The sequence below is a fragment of the Equus przewalskii genome, unplaced genomic scaffold, assembly GCF_037783145.1.
Source record: "Equus przewalskii isolate Varuska unplaced genomic scaffold, EquPr2 contig_7443, whole genome shotgun sequence".
NCBI lineage: Eukaryota > Metazoa > Chordata > Mammalia > Perissodactyla > Equidae > Equus > Equus przewalskii.
The window spans coordinates 16,488-29,527 of record NW_027228024.1 but is presented as its reverse complement, the minus strand read 5'-3'; the positions used below and the strand labels follow the sequence as shown (position 1 = coordinate 29,527).

The window sequence follows — 13,040 nt, the reverse complement described above, 5'->3', positions numbered from 1 at the left end:
AAGCTAATAACTCATTGCTGCTTTAGGCCACTAAGTTTTAGGGTGGGTTTTTATGTATTGCAATAGATAGTTGAAACAATAATGATCACAGAATAAATTGCAATTTATTTTAAAAGTTAAATTAGCTCTAAGAAGAAATCCTGAAAACAGCTTTCACAATTTTGACACAAGGAAGAAGTTTAAAATAGCTTTCTAAAACAATTGATGCACATATTCTCAGAGGCACATAGCTGTCTGCATGTTGATAGATGTTTTTCAAGCTTTCTTGAATTTCTTTCAAGCCTTTGAGGAAAATCACACACTTAGCATAATTGTTACAGATTAGCTACAAATAAAAATACAAAAAAATATATGGAGGCTTCTATGCAATTTATGTTTAACATTTTTTGTTACAATTGTTTTAATTCTGCTAGGCAGAATGATATTATCAAAATTAAGAACAGCGTTCATAGGATAAAATGCCCACATTCAGTAAAAGTTAATTACTTGTTCTTTTTTAAATGAGCAACTGTTTGTGATTTTTAAAATCTATATATCTTTCTATTCATCACTATATACATACATGCATGTAGAATGGGGATAAACAGAGTTTGTTGGAGAGTCTGAAGAGAATGAGTGTTAATTTCTCTGTGATTTGCATGCCTTTAAAACCTTTCCAAGAGAATTCAGGGAACAACATAAAGTTCATTTTAAGTCATGTTCCTCTTTGAACAGAACTTTCAAGCAATTTTCTAAGATTGAACTAAATGTACCTCCAGGTTGATAAGAAATTCATAGTTTAATTATTATTTGCTTACAGCTCGACAGAATATTGAGTTTCAGATGCAGGGTTGGATCTTTGGTGCAATTTATCAATACTTGGTAGCCTTGCAAAGTCTGATGCATACTGTAACCTCTTACTAAAATTCAAAATTTAATAAAATCCATACTAAATTATAAAAAGTAAATAAAAATAGTTAAACATATTTTCAGTTGTTTTCCCATGTTTTAAAACATCTTTGCTGTTAGTTATTAATTCTTTATTATACTTGGGTTCAGTAGAGTGATCTGAAATTTCGAGTGATTCCTCTTTGCCTATTAAGCTAATTGGGTCCCAAAAGATTAACCATAACATAATTGTTCATGCTTGTGAGACATCATTACCTTTGTTTTGTTCAGCAAATGCTTGAAATGATGTAACAAGAAAAAATGTTTCAAGGAGACCAAGGCATGTTATGTAATGTTATGCATTGTTGTCATTCCCAGTGTTTACCTCAAGATTTCTTGGACTCTTTTGGGTTATGTTGTTGATTACTCAAAGGCAGCACGTGGTAGGAAAAAATCAAGGTAATTGAGGTAGCAAAAAAGAGTTTGGAGTAATACAAACTTTGTATTTATTTGTTATATTTGGAGCATCTACTAATTGCTGAGTCTTACTTGTTTCAAATGGAGAAGCGCAAAGAGTCGTGACCTGGAGAGAAGTAGGTTCTCAAGAAGAAGCCAAGTTTCAGTTGGAGGAAAGGATAATAAATGACTGAAGATACTGGAGAGTTTGCTGATATCAGAGGAAGAGCTACACAGGCTCCAATACATCAGAGAAATATAAGCACTACAAAGGATAAGAGCCCAGAGAGGCATTGATTTCAGATCACAAGTTAGTGAGGCAGTGGAAGAACACTTCAAAATATTGGAGAGAATAACCTCCTACAGTCATCAGTATGATGGGATTACACACAAGTTTCTGCAGAGTAAGCCTCAGTCTAAATACTATTAATACTATTGAGAGCTAAAATTGACTTATTTAGCACAAAGTGTAAGATAGGCAACACTCTACACACTTCATATGGACAAACTCATAGATTGCCTTTCCAAAATTGCCTTGATCTCTGGTGAATGGGAAAGTTCTTGCTCCCTGAAAGGTGAGCATTTCCATAAACTATGAATTGAGGTTAGAGAATCAAGGGCTAGTTTAATGAGTTATTCTGCTTCATCCCACCCTAATCATGAAGCAAGAGGAGGGCTTAAGCTCTCACCCTCAGTTTCCATATCTGAAAGTGAAGATGATAGCTATATTGCCAACCGATAGGGCTGATGTACAGATAATCTGGGATAAAAATCTGGGATAAATTGTGAAAATATAAAATCAAATTTATCTCTTTTCTGCTCAAATAAAGATCGTTGAAAGCTACTCTCAGTTGATTAGCCAGAAACCCCTTTGTATTTCTCCAAACTCATCCTAGAATTTTTTTTCTTCTCCTGCTTTGCATTTGGATATTTGAACGTTCATGATAAATGTATTTTCTGAATCACTTAATGTATTTTAATCCTGTTATGCCTGTTTCCAAAAAAGCAAGACTATCCACATTCCTAAGGGTTTTTTCCTCCTTTTAATTCAAAAAAAACTACATAACAATCGGAGGAAAAATAGGAATCAAAGTAAGTGAGGGAAAACATTGAATAAATGTCATCCTGAATATTTGATATAGAGATCATCAGTATTCAAAATTTTATGACCCCATATTACTTCTTCTGAAAGAAATTTTTTAATTTATTGTTTCTTGTTAATTAAAAATTTTCAAAGGAATTGTTATAATTTTTAAAGTATTCCAACAACTTAAAACATTATTTTTATCTGTGTTCAAATAACTCTTAATCTTTATTTTTCTTAATAAAAATTGATACGGAATGGATTATTCCATAATATAAAATTTTAGACAAAATACCATTTTTCTATCTTTATAAATCTCCACAGAATTTCATGCTTTGGAGTTCGTGCCTAGAGCAAATCACTTCATTCTGAAACCAGAAGTAACATGAAGATTCTTCTTTGCTTGTGTTCAACATAAAATCCTGGTGTGTCAGAACCAGCTCCTAACATCTTCTTGATTATTGCCAGTGGAGACAAGAACACTCAGAATGTGTGCTCTGTAGGGTCTTAAAATATTTAAAAAACACGTTCAAATCTGTTCCACAGCCCAAGGCAACCATTCAGCAGTGTCTAAGTTTATACTTTTGGGACTCACAAATGATCCAGAGCTTCAAGCCTTCTCTCTGGTGTATTCCTAGTGATCTATTTAGCTAGTTCCATGGATAATCTTGGTTTGATTGTGCTAATCCAAATCAGACCTTGGCTTCACACACCCATATATTTGTTTTTTCTGAACCATCTGGCCTCTGTTGATTTTTCTTTTACTTCATCTGTCACCCAAATCATCTTGGTGAATTTTCTGTGTGAAGTTAAATGTATAAAATTTTATTCGTGTGCCATTCAGGTGTTCTGCTTCATCACACTTACAGTTGGTGAACTGTGTTTGCTTGCAATCATGGCATACGATCAGTATGTTGTCATCTGCAACCTTTTACTCTATGTCATTCTCGTGTCTAGAATATTCCGTTATGGAATGATTGTTGGCATATATATTTATGGATTCACTATGGGTCTTGTCCAGACAGTGGCAGCATCCCACTTGTCTTTTTGTGGCTCCTGTAGTCAACCACTGCTACTGTGATGATGTTCCCTTGATTGCTTTAGCCTGTTGTGACACTCATATCAAAGAGCAGATGTTACTAATGATTGCTGTGTTCAATGCACTTTGCTCTCTACTGATTGTGATAATTTCTTAAGTCTTCATCCATTTTACCATTCTGAGGATCCATTCTGCTGAAGAAAGATAGAAAGCTTTTTCTACCTGTACTTCTCACCTGACCTGCATCACAATATTTTAAACAACAATCATTTTTATGCACCTACTACCCAATTCAAGCCATTGTCTGAACATAAATAAATGTGTTTCTGTGTAGTGATCCCCATGTGAAATCCATTGATCTATAATTTGAGAAATCAGGAAGTAAAAATTGCATTTAAAAGAATTAAAGAAAAGTTGTGTTTGGATATCAAATAACTGAAAACTTATTGGACAGGGAGAGACCAGGGGACTTTGAGTTGTCTCTTATCTAGAATCACAATGCTGAGAAATGACAGAGCCCAATTCCTCACTTTGGGTGCTCATATTCACTCAAGAATGTCTCACCAGCTTTTTCATTCTCAGTGATTTCCACATGAAAGACGTGTTTTATACTATGAGTTGTTGAATTGTAAAAGAGGAGAGAGAGAGATCTGAATCCTGTTTGACCACAACTTCTTCTTCATAATTAAGGAAACAGAGAATTGGGAAATAGAGGCTTTACCTGAATTCTGAGCCATATTGAGAAATTTGGGTAGTACTGAAATAGATCAACATAATAGATCAACATCTGGTACCTTGCATTTATTTCATTGGAGCCATTTCACAACATTATAATTCACTGCCCATTCTACATAAGTATGGTTTAGGAACATGGGCTCTTCATTCACACAGTTTGGCTAACAATTTTAGCTTTTCCACATAATAGCTATTGTCATTAGTAAATTATTTCACATTTCTGTCTCTTGGTTTCCTCATCAGCAGAAGGCAATAATAGTTTCTTTCTCTTGGCCTCATTGTGAGTATTAAATAATATTATAAATATCAAAGACACTGTTCGTAGCATAGGGCAAGTACTTCAGAAATGTTGACTATTACACTTAATTATTAACATTATTTTTGGATCCATGATCTCTCTAATTTGGCTTCAGGCGATGGGGTAATAGCCTTTTAGAAATAGTTGGCAGCACAATGTGTTTCATTTTAAATCAATAAAATGAAAATACAAAGCTAAGGAGTCATTTTACTGTGATTTTTAAATCAATAAGTTCTTTTCAATTTATTTGTGGGTGTGCCTATGATCATATTTTAAACTGAATCTTTTTTAGGGTCTGCATTACTGCTATTAAAATAATCATCTTTTGGTGATGTCAGGAAATGGAGGAGTAAGCTGTTCTTTTTATCTCTCCCTCTTTTGAACTACAACTAAATGGACAGTCACTGACCAATGGAGGAAGCCCACACAGTACAACAGGATGCTTGACAGACACACAGCTATATATCTGAGGGTGGCTAGACTGACCCCCCAGGAAGTGGCAGAGAAGGATGAGCACTTCCTTCTCTCCTCTGGTAGCTCTATGCACACACATGAATGCTTCCCAGCCTGGTGAAAGTGCCCCAAACGTGAGGACATGCACCAGGGTGCATGTAGGAGGAGGTGATGGCAGCCCTTAGCCTGCTCATGATTGCTTCCCCAGTGGGGAGGAGGAGCCCACCAAGAACAATCCACTCAAGAGCTTTAATGCATCCAAGGCTGGGGAAAGTGCCCATTGTACTCCCACAGCTTCCAGCAGACAGGGTTGGGGCAGAACGCTGCTCCTGCTTCCACCTAGAAGTAACAGGTCGAATATGCAACCTAACACTACCACACATGTCCCAACAAAAGATTGGTTCATAAAACACCATGAGAAACTACATCAAAAATTCAGACCTGAAGGAAAAGGACAATTCTCCAGAACCCAATCCTGAAGACACAGAAATTTACAAACTAAATGACAGAAAATTCAAAATAGCTGTCATAAGGAAACTCAATGATTTACAAGAGAGCATGGAAAGACAATTCAATGAGCTCAGGAATAAAATGAATCTCTGCACCAAAGAGACTGAAACGATAAAAAAAATAAGCAGAAATTCTGGATATGAAAAGCACAATTAATCAAATAAAAGATAATTTAGAATCCTTAAGCAATAAAGCTGATGCTATGGAGGAAGAATTAATAATTACGAGGATAAAAATATAGAAATTCTACAGATGGGGGAGGTGACAGAACTAAGATTTTTAAAAAATGAAAGATTTCTTCAAGAAATATCTGACTCAATTAGGAAAAGCAACATAAAGATTATAGGTATTCAAAAGGGGGAAGTGAGAGAGAAATGAGCAGATAGCTTGTTCAAAGAAATAATAGCTGAGAACTTCCCAAACCTGGGGATGGTCCACATTTACAGATAAATGAAGCTAATAGAATACCTGATTACATCAATGCTAAAAGACCTTTTCCAAGGTATATCATAGTAAAAATGGCAAAAGTCAGTGACAAAGAAAAAGTATAAAGAGCAGCAAGGAAGAGGAAGATAAACTACAAAGGGAATCCCATCAGGCTTTCAGCAGAAACCCTACAAACTAGGAGAGAATGGAATGACATATTCAAAATACTGAAAGACACAAACTTTCAGGTAAGAATACTGTATCCAGTGAAACTTTCCTTCAGACACAATGGAGAAATAAAAGCTTTCTCAGATAAACAGAAGCTGAGGGAGTTCATTGCCACTAGACCTCCCCTACAAGAAATAACAAAGATGCCCTCACAATGGAAACAAAAAGGCAAAAGTCTACAAAGCTCTGAGAAAAGAGATAAATAGACAGACATAATCAGAAAACTTCAGCTCTCTATCAGAACATGGAGGCAAAGACTCAATTACAACTTATAAAGGAAAAGAAAGCAACAAAATTAATGATAAACACCTCAACTTAGTCACAAACTCACATTAAAAACAGAATATTTTTTAACAACAATAACTCAGAAGGAGAGAGGAAAAGGAAGGAATCTGTTTAGGTTAATGGAGATAAGAGGCTATGAGAAAATGGACTATTTCATCTATGAGGTATTTTATGCAAACCTCATGGTAACCACTAAACAAAAAATCAGCAGAGTCACAATTCACAAAAAGAGAGAGAAGTGATAAAACATCCTCAGAAAGCAACCAAAATGAAATGACAGTCAGAAATACAAAGGAAGAGACACAATGGAAACCTAGAACAACCAGAAAACAAGAGATAAAAAGACAATATTAAGCCCTCATATATCAGTATCACTCTAAATGTAAATGGATTGAATTCTAGAATCAAAAGGCACAAAGTAGAAAGATGTATTAAAAAACAAGATCCAGCAATATGCTACCTCCAGGCAAGATTTCTCAGCTCTAAAGACAAACACAGGCTTAGAGTGAAGGGATGGAAGACGATACTCAAATTAATGGCAAACAAAAGAAAGCAGGTGTTGTCATACTTATATCAGACAATGCAGACTTCAAATTAAAAAGAGGGGCAGTATATAATGATAAAATGGACTTTCTACCTAGACGATATAACACATTGATATAATATATATATATATATATATATATATATATATATATATGCACCTAACACAAGCTCACCGTAGTACATAAAGCAATTATTAACAGACTTAAAGGGAGAAATTAAGAGCAACACAATATTAGTAGGGGGCCTAAACACCACTTACATCAATGGAAAGATCACCCAGACAAAAAGTCGACAAGGAAATAGGACATTTAAATGAAACTCTTGATCAGAAGTACTTAAAAGATATATTGAGAGCATTCCATCCAAACACAGCAGAATACACATTCTTCTCAAGTACACATGGATAATTCTCAAAGATACACCATATGTTGGGAAACAAGGCAAGCCTCAATAAATTTAAGAAGATTGAAATCATACCAACCATCTTTTCTGACCACAGTGCTATGAAACTAGAAACCAACTACAAGAAAAAAATTGGGAAAGTCAGAAACATATGGAGACTAAACAACATGCTACCGAACAACCATTGGATCAATGAAGAAATCAAAGAGGAAATTAAAAAATACCTGAAGACAAATGAAAATTAAAATACAATACTAACTCTTATAGGATGCAGCAAAATTGGACATAAGAGGGAAATTCATACCAATACAGGTCCACCTCAACAAGGAAGAAAAATCTCAAATAAGTCATCAGAAAATGCACCTCACAGAACTAGAAAAAGAAGAAAAAACAAAGGCCAAAGTCAGCACAAGGAGGAAATAATAAAAAGCAGAGCAGAAGTAAAATAGAGACTAAAAAAAGTAGAAAGGATTAATGAAAGTAAGAGCTGGTTCTTTGAGAAGACAAACAAAATTCACAAACCCTTAGCCAGACTCACTAAGAAAAAAGAGAGGTCTCAATTAAATAAAACTAGAAATGAAAGAGGAGAAATTACAACAGATACTACAGAAATACAAAAGATTATAAGGGAATAATATGAAAAACTATGTGCCCGCAAATTGTATAATCTAGAAGAAATGGATAAATTCTTAGACTCTTTCAAACTCCCCAAACTGAATCAAGAAGAAATAGAGAAAGTGAATAGACCAATCATAAGAGATTGAAAGGGTAATCAAAGACTTCCCAAACAACAAAGGACCAGGAGCATATGACTTATCTGGAGAATTCTACCAAACATTCAAAGAAGATTTAATACCTAGCCTTCTCAAACTATTCCAAAAAATGGGAGAAGATGGGATGCTTCCTAACTCATTTTATGATGCCAACGTTACCCTGAGGCCTAAACCAGACAAGGACAACACAAAGAAGGAAAATTACAGGCCGATATTGCTGATGAACACAGATGCAAACATCCTGAACAAAATACTGGCAAACAAAATATATTAAAAGGATCATACACCATGATCAAGTGGGATTTATTCCGGGGAGGCAGGGATGGTTCATCATCTGCAAATCAATCAATTTGATACATCACATAAAGAAAATAAGGAAACAGAATCCCTTGATCATCTCAATAGATGCAGAGAAAGCATTTCACTACATCCAACATCCATTTATGATAAAAATTCTCAATAAAACGGGTATAGAAAGAAAGTATCTCAGCATAATAAAGGCCATATACAACAAACCCACAGGCAACATCATGCTTAATGGTGAATAAGTAAAAGCCATCCCTCTGAGAACAGGAACAAGACAAGTGTGCCCACTCTCAACACTTGTAGTCAACATAGTACTGGAGCTTTTTGCCAGGGCAATTAGACAAGAAAAAGAAATAAAAAGAATCCATATTGGAAAGGAAGAAGTGAAACTCTCACTGTTTGCAGATGACATGATTCTATATATAGAAAACCCTAAAGAATACACCAGAAAACTGTTAGAAATAACCAACAACTACAGCAAAGTTTCAAGGTACAAAACCGATTTGAAAACACCAGTTGCATTTCTATACACTAACAATGAAGTAGCAGAAAGAGAAATCAAGAATTAAATTCCATTTACAATCACAACAAAAAGGATAAAATATCTAAGAATACACTTAACCAAAGAGGTGAAAGTCCTGTTCACTGAAAACTATAAGACATTATTCAAAGAAATTGAAGAAGATATAAAGAAATGGAAAGATATTCCATGCTCATGAGTCAGAAGAATAAACATAGGTAAATTGTTCATACTACCTAAAGCAATCTACAGATTCAATGCAATCCCTATCAGAATCAAAACAGAATGGCATTCTTCACAGAAATAGAATGAAGGTTAAAGATTCCTCAAATTTATGTGGAACAGCAGAAGACCCCAAATAGCCATGACAATCCTGAGAAAAAAGAACAAAGCTGGAGGCATCACAATCCCTGACTTCAAAATATACTACAAACCTATAGTAATCAAAACAGCATGGTACTCTCACAAAAACAGACAGATGGGTCAGTGGAACAATGAAAGCCCAGAAATAAAACCACACATCTGTGGACACTTAATCTTCAACAAAGGAGCCAAGAACATACACTGGGGAAAAAGAAAAGTCTATTCAACAAACAGGTGTTGGGAAAACTGGGCAGGCACATGCAACAGAATGAAAGTAAACCACTATCTTGGACCACACACAAAAATTAACTCAAAATAGATTAAAGATTTGAATGTAAGACCTGAAATTGTAAAACTCCTAGAAGAAAATATAGATAGTACACTTTTTGACATTGGTCTTAGCAACATCTTTTCAAATACCATGTCTACTTGTGCAAGGGAAACAAAAGAAAAACTTAGCAAATGGGATTAGATCACAATAAAAAGCTTATGCAAAGGAAAGGAAACCATGAACAAAATGAAAAGACAACCCATCATCTGGGAGAAAATATTTGCAAATCATTTATCTGACAAGGGATTGATCTCCAAAATATATAAAGAACTCAAACAACTAAACAATAACAAAAAAACACCTGATCAATGAATGAGTAGAGGATATGTACAGACATTTTTCCAAAGAAGATGTACAGATAGCCAACAGACACATGAAATGATGTTCAATATCACTAATTATTAGGGCAATGCAAATCAAAAGTACACTGAGATATCACCTTACACAAGTCAGAATGGCTACAATTACCAAGAAAAAACAAATGTTGGAGAGGATGTGGAGAAAAGGGAACCCTCATACACTACTGGTGGGAATAAAGACTCGTGCAGCCACTATGGAAAACAGTATGGAGATTTCCAAAAAAATTACAAGTAGAAATACCATATGATTCAGCTATCCCGCTACTGGGTATTTATCCTTGAAATCAATGATACAAAGAGATTTATGCACCCCTATGTTCATTGCAGCATCACAGTATCCAAGATGTAGAAGCAACCCAAGTACCCTTCTACAGATGAATGGATAAAGAAGATGTGGTGTGTGTGTATATATATATATATGTATATACACATACTTACAATGGAATATTACTCAGCCTTAAAGAAAAACAAAATCATTCCATTTGCAACAACGTGAGTGGACCTTGATGGTATAATGTTAAGTGAAATAACCTAGAGAAAGACAAACACTGCATGATTGAACTCATTTGTGGAAGATAAATATATAGATAAAGACAACACATTAGTGGTTATGAGGGGAAGGGGGTTGGGGGCTGGGCTAAAGTGATAAAGGGGCACATATCTATGGTCATGAACAAAATTAGACTACTAGACAAAAATTAGATCACAATGAAGTGTATTCAGAAACTGATAAATAATAATGGACACCCAAAACTACACAATGGTATAAACCATCATGATCTCAATAAAATTAGTTGAAAACAGCAACATTTTTCTTGAAAAAGGAAGCCACTTTTATTACATTTAGTAAAGATTACATTAATAAATTATGAACTTATTTAGTTCTAAACTTTTCAGAGTAAAAATAGAGCCAACATCTATTGATTGTTTTTCCGTATGTCAGGTTCTGTGTGATATGCTTTAAATGGACTGTCTCCATTAATTTTTGTAACACTGTACTGAGATGTATATTTAAAGAATAAAGAAATTCAAAACAGTTTACACAATTCATTAACACACCTGCAGCTGATAACTGGAATAAAACAAGATTTGTGTTCCATTTTGTCCAACAATACAGCTTGATTTTCTAATGACTATATGTCCAACTATACAAGTTATACAACAGTGGGATGAAAAGAAAACTGAACAGTGATTCATAAAAATGTCTCCCCAAAACTAGATTGAAATTAAATTTATCATAAGTTAAAAAAATGATTAGGGGCTATCCCGGTGGCTTAGTGGTTAAGTTCTCACACTCCACTTTGCCAACCTGGGGCTCACTAGTTGAGATTCTGGGCATGGACCTAAACATCACTCATGAAGCCATGCTGATGTGGTGTCCCACATAGAAGAACTAGAAGGATCTACAACTATTTACTGGGGCTTTTGGGAGAAAAAAAGAAGAAGATTGGTAGTAGATATTGGCTCAGGGCTAATCTTCCTCACCAAAAAATCAAATCAAATAAAAATTTTTTAAAAAAATTTAGAAAGATATGTGAGCCTGAGCCTAGCACAGAAAATGGATCCTCCATATTCCTCACAGTCTGGAAAGAAGGTAAAGGGAAAAGTCACCACACATGGGGCAGAGGACCTTCTGCTTTTATCATCCCTTTGTCTATCAGTGACCTTAACTTCAAGTGTTTCTGAGTATCTCCCATCTCCCCCCAAATCCAGACTCTTAGCTGTTTCAGTAAAGCCTAACCATATTTTACTTTGACACTTTGGTGTCACAGGTCCCATTTGCTATCACAGTCATGTGTCACTTAACAATGAAGATATTTTGTGAGAAATGCATCATTAGGTGACTTTGTCACTGTGTGAACATCATAGAATGAACTGACAAACCTAGATGGTATAGTCTACTGCATCCCTGGGCTACATGGTACTGATCCTATGGGACCAGCATTGTATGTGCAGTCTGTCCTTGACCAAAATGTTGTTATGCAGTGCGCGACTGTATATGACTGCCTAGGTTTAGGACCTGAGGAAAGGACCTTAACACACACACACACACACTTTTCTCATCTATAAATGGAAACTTTCCAGAGAAATGATCTCTAAGGGTCCTCAACCTGTGTGGTTACTTTCATAATAAGATACCAACATTCTATGCTTAATTCCTTACAGACTAAATTAAGTACCAAGAAGAAAGCCCGTGGGAAAAAAGTCTATCAATGTGTAATCACTAGTGGTCCTTCTTCATATTTTACTTTCTGTTATTGTTTTGATGACTTCAAAATATGTAGAGCAATATGACCTCCTCTGGACTAACAGAGAAATGAGAAATATAATTGAGAGAATATGGAGGAAACATAAGTAAGCATACAAAAAAGTAAAATTAAATTCATGAGAATGCTTACATTCTAGATATTACTGAAAATCTTGTATCTGAAACAATTGATTTTTTAATTAAATTAAAGCATGTTTTCATATACAAGCATCAAATTAATGGTAGAAAACAAAGTTGACCATGCAGTTGCATGTTGAGGTGGAGTTTGGATTTCAAAATTGAATAAACTTAAAAATCATATAGAGACAAAATTACCTCTGAAAGTCTGTGAAAGTGCTCATGAAATACAGCACTCATGATTTTGCATCTAGCTTATAGACCTCTAGAATATTTTATCAATTCCTCTAATTGTTTTAAAGCAATTTTTCTTCATAGGCACCAATTAGTTTCTGTAGGTTGTTCTGAGGCATCACCATCCCACAGTATCACCATTTATTCAGTCATTTCCACACCTCTGTCAATTTTGAATGAAAATCCTTAAAATCACTGACACATTTTACCCAAAGATTTCCTTAAGAAGCACTGCTGTTTCTTGTTTCACTTCGTCTTTCCTAAAGTGAGTTTTGTCTCAAATTTAACTGCACATTGAATCATCTATGGAGTTTTTAACATCCCAATGCCCAGGCACCCTCTGCTAGATTTATCAGAATGTCTGGGTGGCACCCAGGCTTCAGTATTTTTAAAGTTCCCCAGGAGGTTCTAATGTACACCATATTTGAGAACCAGGAGT

The 13,040-nt window shown here is 35.0% G+C and overlaps 1 pseudogene; it reads left to right on the top strand.

The window, feature by feature from the left end:
- The first annotated feature begins 1,822 nt into the window (after positions 1–1,822).
- LOC139081349 (olfactory receptor 5AL1-like) lies at positions 1,823–3,881 on the top strand (annotated as a pseudogene).
- Positions 3,882–13,040: the final 9,159 nt, after the last annotated feature.